This window comes from Camelus ferus, chromosome 16 (assembly GCF_009834535.1).
Source record: "Camelus ferus isolate YT-003-E chromosome 16, BCGSAC_Cfer_1.0, whole genome shotgun sequence".
In the NCBI taxonomy this organism is placed as follows: domain Eukaryota; kingdom Metazoa; phylum Chordata; class Mammalia; order Artiodactyla; family Camelidae; genus Camelus; species Camelus ferus.
The window spans coordinates 11,545,786-11,554,990 of NC_045711.1; the positions used below are offsets into that span (position 1 = coordinate 11,545,786).

Sequence of the window (9,205 nt, forward strand, 5' to 3'; positions counted from 1 at the left end):
CAACAGTGGCAGCAGGGACCTGTAGGTACTTACAACTCTGAAGAAGGGGGAACTTTCCTCTCCAATCAGAAGAGGTGTGGCCCCAAGAGGATGGGAGGGAAAAAACCCCACGGATTAGTTTCCTCTCTCGTCTCTTGCTGCTTGAACCCAGTTGAGGGCACAACTGCAACATGTGTACAGCAGAGCAGGATAAATGAAGCCCCAACTTTCTAGCTGGCAGACCACAAAGGGAAAATCAAGGGAACCAGAAAGCACTGGAGATGTCACAGACAGGGAAGAACTTAGGAAAGGAACCCCAAAATGTTGTTTATGGACTGGGATCACTCCTGAACTGCACAAGCAACGATCAGTTGACAAACAGATTCAGAGAACTGAACAAGTCAACAGACAGAGAAGTGAATTAAGAGACAGGCTACCACCCGAGTTCCAGACTGGCCACTGGGTGGCACCCACATGGGACAGATCCCAATAGCACTGCAAAGGCTTGGAAAACAACTGGCGTTGAAACCACAGCCACAGAGGGCTGACTGGAGCTTGTGACCTGAACCGAACCAGCTCAGTTGCCTGAGAAAACAAAAACACCAGCATACTCTACAGGACCTACAAAAAGATTGAGGCTCATACCGTAATATTCAACATACCCAGGTGATACTCCAAAATTGCCCATATTATGAAGAAGCAGGAATCTCTCAGCTCACATGAGGAGAGACAGTGGGCACCTCAGTGAAGGTGCTGGGACCGGTGCTGGGATTATTTGACAGAGACGTTAAAGGAGTGATTATAAAAGACTCCAACAAGTAAGGGCAAACACTGCTGAGAAGAAGGCAAGATAGAAAATCTTGTGGAATAAGCAGAAAATACAAAGAAGAACCCAATGAATATTTTACAACTAAAAATTAGAATGAGTAAACATTTTTTTAAAAAAATTCACTGAATGAACTCAACCACAGAATGGAACTGACAAAGGAAAGATTCAGTGAATCTGAGTATAGGAACTATGCAACTTGAACAACATAGAGGAAAAAGGCTTGGAAGAAAGTGCACAGAGCTTCAAGGACACGTAGGACAAAACTAAAAGGTCTAACACGCATGTCATCAGAGCCAAAGAAGAACAGGAAAGAGAGTGTGATACAGGAAAAAAAAAACCTTTTTACAAAAGAAATAATGGTTAAAAGCTTCTCAAATTTTGTAAAAGACAAACACTCACAGACTCAAAAAGCTCAGCAAGTCACCAACAGGATAAAAAAAACAAAGATTCATCACCCAGGCACATCACAACCAAACCAATGAAAACTAAACACAAAGCAAAAAATCTTCAAAGCAGCCAGGGAAAAGCCACATTTCCTGGAGAGAAACAATAATTCAAAAAACTGTGGCTTCTCATCAGAAATAATGGGGGCCAGAATAAAGCGGGATAATATTCTTTTAAGTGCTGAGGGGGAATAAAAACTGTTAATTCAGAATTCTATATCCAGCAAAAGTACCCTGGAGGAATGATGATGAAATAAAGACATTATCAGATGAAGGAAAACTAAGAGAATCCATCACCAGCAGACCTGCTCCAGAAGACCCGTAACAAGAAGTTATTCAAACAGAAGAGAAATGAGATGAGCAGGAAACTTAAACCGCTGGGAATAAAGGAAGAACAACAGAAGTTTTAAAGATCCTTTCCTCATGAATTATTAAATATACTTGACGGTTGACAGCAAATACTATATATGACATTAGTAATGGGCTTTAATACGTACAGACCTGATAGAACAGGCTGACTTCTGATTCCATCTGCTCCCCGCTCTGAAAACAGCTGCCTCTCCCTCTGCTCAGCAAGTCTTTTCTCGGCCACGTGGCTTCTGCTTTTTTGGAATTGTTTCCTTTGGCCATCTTGGCCTCTCCGGCTCCTCTCCATCTTGGCTGCTGTGGCTCACCGCCTGATTCGCTGTGTTTTCCACACCACCACCTCCACACACATACACGCGCTCACACTCACACACACACACATTGTAGAGACTGGCCCTGCCCCTTCTGGTTTGAACAGTCGTTCCACTCAGGTTTACCTCCTCGGCTGCCAGACAGCTAACGACTTGTCTGTTTGGGGTCCCTGCGGCTGAACAGCAGTTTCATTTTGTGTAAAGCAAGGTCACCCATAGCTTCCCCTCAGCAAGGGCTGCGGATGGGGCGTGTTTCCTTACAAGGGGGTGGCAGGCAGGAACACTGCCACGGGGGGTGCGGCCGCACTAAACTGTCAGTCCGAGAACCAGGCCCCACACTTGCACCCCTCTAAGCCTTTGTATGGCCTGTTCCTTCTTCCTGGAATGTCTTTTCCTTCCTCTTGCCTAGAAAACTTTAAAACTCAGCACAAGGCCTGAGCAAGTCACTCCCTCTCCCCCCGAGTCCTTGTTGCCCTTACATCCAACTTCTATTCAGGCTTGTAAGATGCTGCTGGACACTCTGGCCTTGCATTTGTCTCCCCAGCCAGACAGCAAGCTCCCAAGGGAGGGGGACAGGAGACGTTCATTGTTGCATTCCCGCTACCAGACACGTTCATTTATGCATTCTGTCATTCATTCAACAAAGATTAATGACACGCCCACTGTGCGTCAGTCACTGCACCGGGCACCGGGCTGCAGCTGTGAACAAGGCAGGTAGAGTCTCCGCGCCCTTGGAGAGGCACGTGGGCTGCACCGTCTGGCCCATCGCAAACGTTCAGTAACTTAAATTGACGCTGGGCTGCACGTGCTTGTACTTCCTCTGCCAAGGATTCCTTTGGCCTTTCCCAGACATCAAAGCTCCTACATTTGCAACGCAGCGGACGGTTAAGTGGGCCACGAAGTATTCTGGTATAATCCCAAGGGGCACCTCAAACTTGATTCGTCGAAAACCAAGTTGATCCTATTTCCCAATCCTTCTGCTCCTTGTATATCCTACATCTCAGTAAATGACTTCATCGCACACCTAGCTGCCCCAGCGAGAACCTGGGAGTCACACTGGATCCCGCGCTCTGTCTCTCTCACCAGCAGCTGCACAGTCTTGATGATTCCACTTCCTCAGCATCGCCTTCACCCCCCCCACCCCCGCCCCCACCTCCATTCCTGCTAACCCTGCCTTGTTGCTGGCCCTTATCACCTCTCACCAGCTCTGCGAAGAACTCTTCTCGCGGGCCTGCTGTTTCCTTTGCAACCACATCACTTACCTCCTCCTGGCCCCAACCACATGAATTCCCCTGAAATGTCACCAGCTCCCTGAGACTCTGGCTGCCTAAGCGCCCAGAATGCCAACCCTCGCCCCGACTCTCCTGTTCCCACCAGCCTGGCAGATGCCTACTCAGATTTCAAGACTCAGTTTACGTTGCTCCCCCGAGAAGTCTTTTCTGTCTCCCCAAGGTAAGCCAACCCCTCCCTGCGTTATGCTGCACACGCTGTACAGGACTCATCTGCAGAGTAACATGCGGGTACACTTATTTTTAAATCTTTTTGTTTCCCTCGCCAGACTAGGAGCTCCTTCAGGGCAAAACCTCTGTATTCTAGGTACCTGGAGTATAATAGGTGCTCAATAAACACTTTTTGAGTGAATCTAATAAATAAACACAATACTTTCTTAACTTTATCCTTCTTTTTCTGTGAAAGAGGCAACCAGGCCTTCCACCAGCTGCTTCTTTGAGAACCTGAAGACTTGAATGAAGTCATTCATGGTTTGCCTGCCATACAGAGCTGAGAGGGCCAACTCCACCAAATCTACCTCCCCTAAGGACCATCTGGGCCCTCACACACTCACCTCCTGACCACACCTGCACGGGGCCTCCATCCTGGGTCCCACCAAACACAGGTAGGCGTGTGATCTTTACTCAATCTCATGCTCTAATCCTTCATTCCCAAACACCCATTCGCACCTCTCTTTCAATCTCTTCCCTTCGTCCTTGGCCACAATTTTATTCCTCATCTCTTCCTGTAATAGCCCTCTTCTTTATCCCCCAAACTTTATCTTCTTTCTCTCCACATCGTCGACCTAACCATCCTATCCCTAAGCATAATCATTGCGCGTGAAAGCTACTGAGCATCTACGATGCCCAGGCCCTGTGTCGGGCACTGAGGGTAAATCGGGGAATGAAGCATCGTCTCTGCGCACGGGAAACTCGGGGAGGCCAAACGTGCATCTGAAGAGATACTAGGGAAATACCGGTCTAGGCTGTCATTAACCAGTGTCCTCGGGCTGTGGAAGGGACAGTACCGCGGACAGTGGAGAATGATCAGAAAATTCCCCTTGGAGGAGACAGGGCTTGATTTGGTTTTGAACTAGGAAGAAAAGTTCTTGGACAAGTTCAGGAAAATGCAATCAGAATTTCAGACTGAGTTAGTGGCGTGAGCAAAGATCCAGGAGTCAACAGGTACAAGGGGTTTTAAGAGAATAATAATTAAAATTGTTGGGGCTGGAATGGAAAGGAGGTGTAGAGAAGTCATGGAGATGAGACTGGAAAGATCGTTTGGGGCGGGACTGCGAGAGGCATAATCTCCAGGACTGAGGCGCTGGGACAGTGGCAGGGAAGCAAGAAGGTCAGGGGTTCTATGTTGAGAGGGAGGAGAAAATTAAGACATAAATCATACTTTATACAGGATGACATGGCAGCTACGGGGACGTGGATTACAGCAGGGAGAGGCTTGTGGCAGGATGATTGTCATGGTGTAGGTGGTGAAAATAGAAACTGAAAACATGGGATAGAGGAGAAGGATACGGCAGGAGGAACAATCAGACCAAAGCCAGGGTTTTGAGCACATGATTTTAGGGTCTATAAATGACAAAAACCAGGAAAGCTGAAAGCAGGAGCCCTTTTGAGACACATGGCTGACTTTGACCGTAGACAAGGTCAAGTGCGAGGTGGAGGGTAAGAGATCGAGGGACAGACGTCCGGCAGGTGGTAGGTGACACGGACTTGGAACTCGTGAGATAAGTCAGGTGTTGAAGGGGCGACTGGGGAGTCATCTGCTTGGAAGGGATCTTCAGGAGCAAAGAAGCTAGTGGGAAGAACAGAAAGCCAAGGACTGAGCCTTGAGGCCCACCTCCTCTTAGGAGTGAGGAAGCAAAACGAGAAAGCTCACGTGGGGGTTAGAAGGGGAACCAGCCCAGGGACCAAGAAGCCGAAGGCAGAGAAAGATTCCAGGCTTAGGGAGGGAGCTGCTGCCCGGTGTGAATGTAATTTCATAGTATCCATGTTTTGTACGCATTACAAACAGTGTCAAAGGCCATACCCCAAATTATTAGGATCAGTTACCTCTCCAAAATGAAAAAGAATGGAAGACTTTCCCTTCTGTTCGGCATGAATTTTGACAATTAATTGCCATTACCTTTATAATTACCACTCACTCCCACACTCGCCAAAGAGTAGTGAGAAAAGCACTTTTCTCTCCCACATCTTTCTGTCTTTCCAGCCATTCCTCTTAGCTTCTCAGCCAGTGTCCTCATCTCTCCCCAGCACAAATCTCCCCGCTCCAGCCGTTACACTCTGCTCTCATTTCCTCAACGTGTTGATTAGCTACTCTTTGCAGGGGGAGGGTAAATGGTCCCGGGGGGTAAACATAAAAAGAGAGCTTGTTTCTGCCTCTAAGTTTTGTTTATGGTGGTCCCCTTCCAGTTGCTGCCCACCTACTTGTTGTTTCCACCTTTACTGACAGCTCTACAGGGAGCGCTCCAAGACGACAACTGTCTGGCTTTGACTGCAGCTTTACTCTCATCTCCCACATCTTGATACTTACTAGCCATAATAAGAACAATCGTACGGTGATATCTCACCTCTGGATGATGCAAGTTCAACACAGCACTCTCACGTGCGTTATTTCATTTGAGCCTCACCTAGGAAGTAGGCGTGACACATGTTCCCCATGTGACAAACGAAGAAACTAAGGCTCAAATAGACTACCAGCTTCACAGCCTGCACGTGGTAAAACAGGAATGAAACTGCAGAATTTCTCAGTCCCCATTCAGTGCTTTCTATGTAACAGCTCCTTGTTTACACAGTGTTACTTCTTTCGTATTATCATGTCTTCTTGGCTACGTGCCTTCATCTTTTTACTCAAGTGGTAAAAGTAATAATAATAAATGACAGTACATTAAGATGAGGACTCCATCTTCTCATGTGACTGAAGCTTTGTTCTCAGACTGAAGCACTACCACTTTTATTATAACTTTGGCTCTTTTATGCCTTGTTGGTTTTACACACACTCCCCACGTGTAATGACCAAATCCTAGAATCGTTCCTATTTCAGTGTCTCCTAAATTCCCTCCTCCATTCTCACCACTAAACCCACCTCTTCTTTCTTCAAAAGAAGGGTTTATTCAAAGGGGGGTTAGTATATTTGTGAGAGGAGGGTAATTATTTTCTCAGATTTCTATGCTAAAAACAATCATAAAGAAAATAATATACATAAAGCTGAAGATTTGGTAACTACTATACGACGTGCCCTCCTGACATTAAAAAACATAAACCCAGAAATTATGCAAAAACAATTTTCAAACACTGGAAAACAGGTAAGTGCAGAGCTGTGAAGGGAAACGAATGAGATGGCATCTATGACTGCCCAGCCTTCCTGCCCAGAGGAAATGTCTAGACTGCAGCACAGGTCGGGGAATCTCAAAAGAGCTCCACTGAATTGAGGAAGCAGAGATCAGAGCTCACGGAGGCTTGGGCAGAATCAGGGGGCAGAACACCAGAAAGGAGGGATACACACAGAGAAGGAGCTTGAGAAATTCACAAGGGCGGGCTCAACGCCAATCAGACCAAGGGTGAAGGTCCATGAGGCTAGGCAAATACCTGCCAGAAAGAGAACCGTTCCTCGTGGATTTGTGAGTCTACGGTTCCCTGGACTCACACAGGGTGGAAATTCTTCAAGTGCCCATCCGCCCGCGTGGAGACCTCATTCAATTCAATACATGGGGCGTTTAGCAAGGAGCCCAGGCAAGTCTCCGACAGCAGTGGGGCTAAGTTAGCCTTGAGTACAGGCTGCTCTATATTCTCAAGTAAATTAACCATGTGCCAGAATAAATTCCAACACTCTTTAAAGGGATACAACTGTTAAAAACAAGACAACAGACGCAAAATGGAGCTGCTTAGTCTAAGTCCCATGTCACCAAGCTGAGACTTCATTATTACAGTTTCGGCTCCGTCAGCAATGGAATTGAAGCAGTCAGTCTAGAATCACGTGATCAGCATGAGTTGGGTCACCTGCCTGAAAGACCCGTGTCATCCCCTCAAGGAAAGTAACTTTGCAATAACTGACCCACTTTTTCGCCTAGTATAACTCCCCTGTCCCTGCTCCTTTCTGCCTATATACGTCTTTCATTTTGTACAGCTCCCCGGAGCTCCCTTCTGTCTGCTAGACTAGGTGTTACCTGATTTGGATAGCTTTTCGCCAGAATAAACCGTGAAAATTTTAATACGTATCAGTTCCTCTTTGCATATTAACAAAATCAAGCATTCAAGGACACAGAAGTCACAATATCTGGCATCCAGTCAAAAATTACCAGCTCTGCACTGGAATTCGACACAACATTGTAAAATGTTTATAAATCAATACAAAATGTTAAAAAAAAAAAAAAAACACGGTGGGAAGGACAGGAAACTACGGAAATGAAAACAAGACACCAGGCTTGCAGACATAGTAACAAATCTTATAGTTACCGGGGAAAAGGGGTGGGAATGGAAAAATTTGGGAGTGTGAGATTTGCAAATGTTAACCACTATGTATAAAAATAGATAAAAAACAAACTTCTTCTGCATAGTACAGGGAACTATATTCAGTATCTTGTAATAACCTTTAATAAATAAGAGCATGAAAGCGAACATATGTATGTGTATGCATGACTGGGGACATTGTGCTGTATACCAGAAACTGACACACTGTAACCGACTATACCTCAATAAAAATAAATACATAAATAAATAAATTAAGTAGAAAAACAAAACAAAAACAAAACAAAACAAAATTACTAGCAGTGCAAAGAAGCAAGGAAATGTGACTCATAAGCAGTAGAAAATCCAGTCAACAGAAACAGACCAGATATACCAGAGATGATGCAATTGACAGACAAAGGCTGTAAAACAGCTATTACAAGTAGAATAATAAAATAATAAAGAGAGAAATGAAAGAGATAAAAATAATCAAATGGAAAATCTAGAGATGATAAATACAACAGCTACAATAAACTTTTCACTGGATGCAAATAACCGGAGATGAGAGTGTAGGTCAGTGAACTTGAAGACGGCAGTTTGAACTGTCCCCAGTGAGGCGCAGAGGTAAAAGGTAACCATTTAGTGTATGAAAAGCTAAAGCTTTCTGGAATATACTAAATATTTTTAAAACTAGGATGGGAAATGTATTGGCAATAAATATACAAACATTGTCTGTTTATATAAGAAATACTGCAGGTTGGTAAGAAAAGTCTTAAGATCCCAAAGATTTGTGCATAAAAAAAGTACCGATCACTCACTTGGGATGAAATAAAATTAGAAACAAATGTAGCGAATCATGTTCCTCCTCACCAATAATCAAATAAATGCAGGGAAAACATCACCAAGGTACGAATTTACAGCTATGAATTTAATTAAAAATTTAAAACACTCCAAACCTCATACCATCTGCCGGGACGTATTTCAAAAAAGTGAAACAGTTCAATGTGAAAATGGAAATCATGAAAGCCTTCCCAGCTGACTCAAAATCCAGAACCCTTACAAGCAAAGATTGGCAAGACACATGACAAACTGGAAATAAATCTTTGCCCTTCAGATCACAAAGGGCCAATTTCCCTAAGATTGAAAGAACTCCTATTAACAAGAAAAACAGAGAGATTATCCACCCAACGGATAAATGGCAAAAGACATGCCCAGAAAAGGGGACCACAAATGGCTGTTACACACACATGAAAAGGGATTCAGTCTCACTCATCCAAAGACAAAAGCAAATGGCCAGAAAGAGAAAGAAAAATGCCACACAATATCGCCTGCATGTGCAATCTTTAAAAAAGGACATCAAATGAACTTATCTACAAAATAGAAACAGACTCACAGACATAGAGAACAAACTTACAGTTATCAGAGGGGAGACGGGCTGGAAAGGGATAAATTGGTCCCATGAACTTCTAATTTGGGTAGTCAGTGAATTTTATGTAACTTATCTTTCTTATATTTACAGCCATTAAACTCCCTATTAAACATTTTCTT

At 44.5% G+C, this 9,205-nt stretch overlaps 1 long non-coding RNA gene across 1 annotated transcript; it reads left to right on the plus strand.

Moving 5' to 3' along the window:
• LOC116669295 lies at window positions 1–6,057 on the plus strand. The gene is made up of 3 exons (XR_004326666.1): window positions 1–25; window positions 3,624–3,822; window positions 5,664–6,057. It is a non-coding gene; the product is annotated as an uncharacterized LOC116669295 (long non-coding RNA).
• Window positions 6,058–9,205: the final 3,148 nt, after the last annotated feature.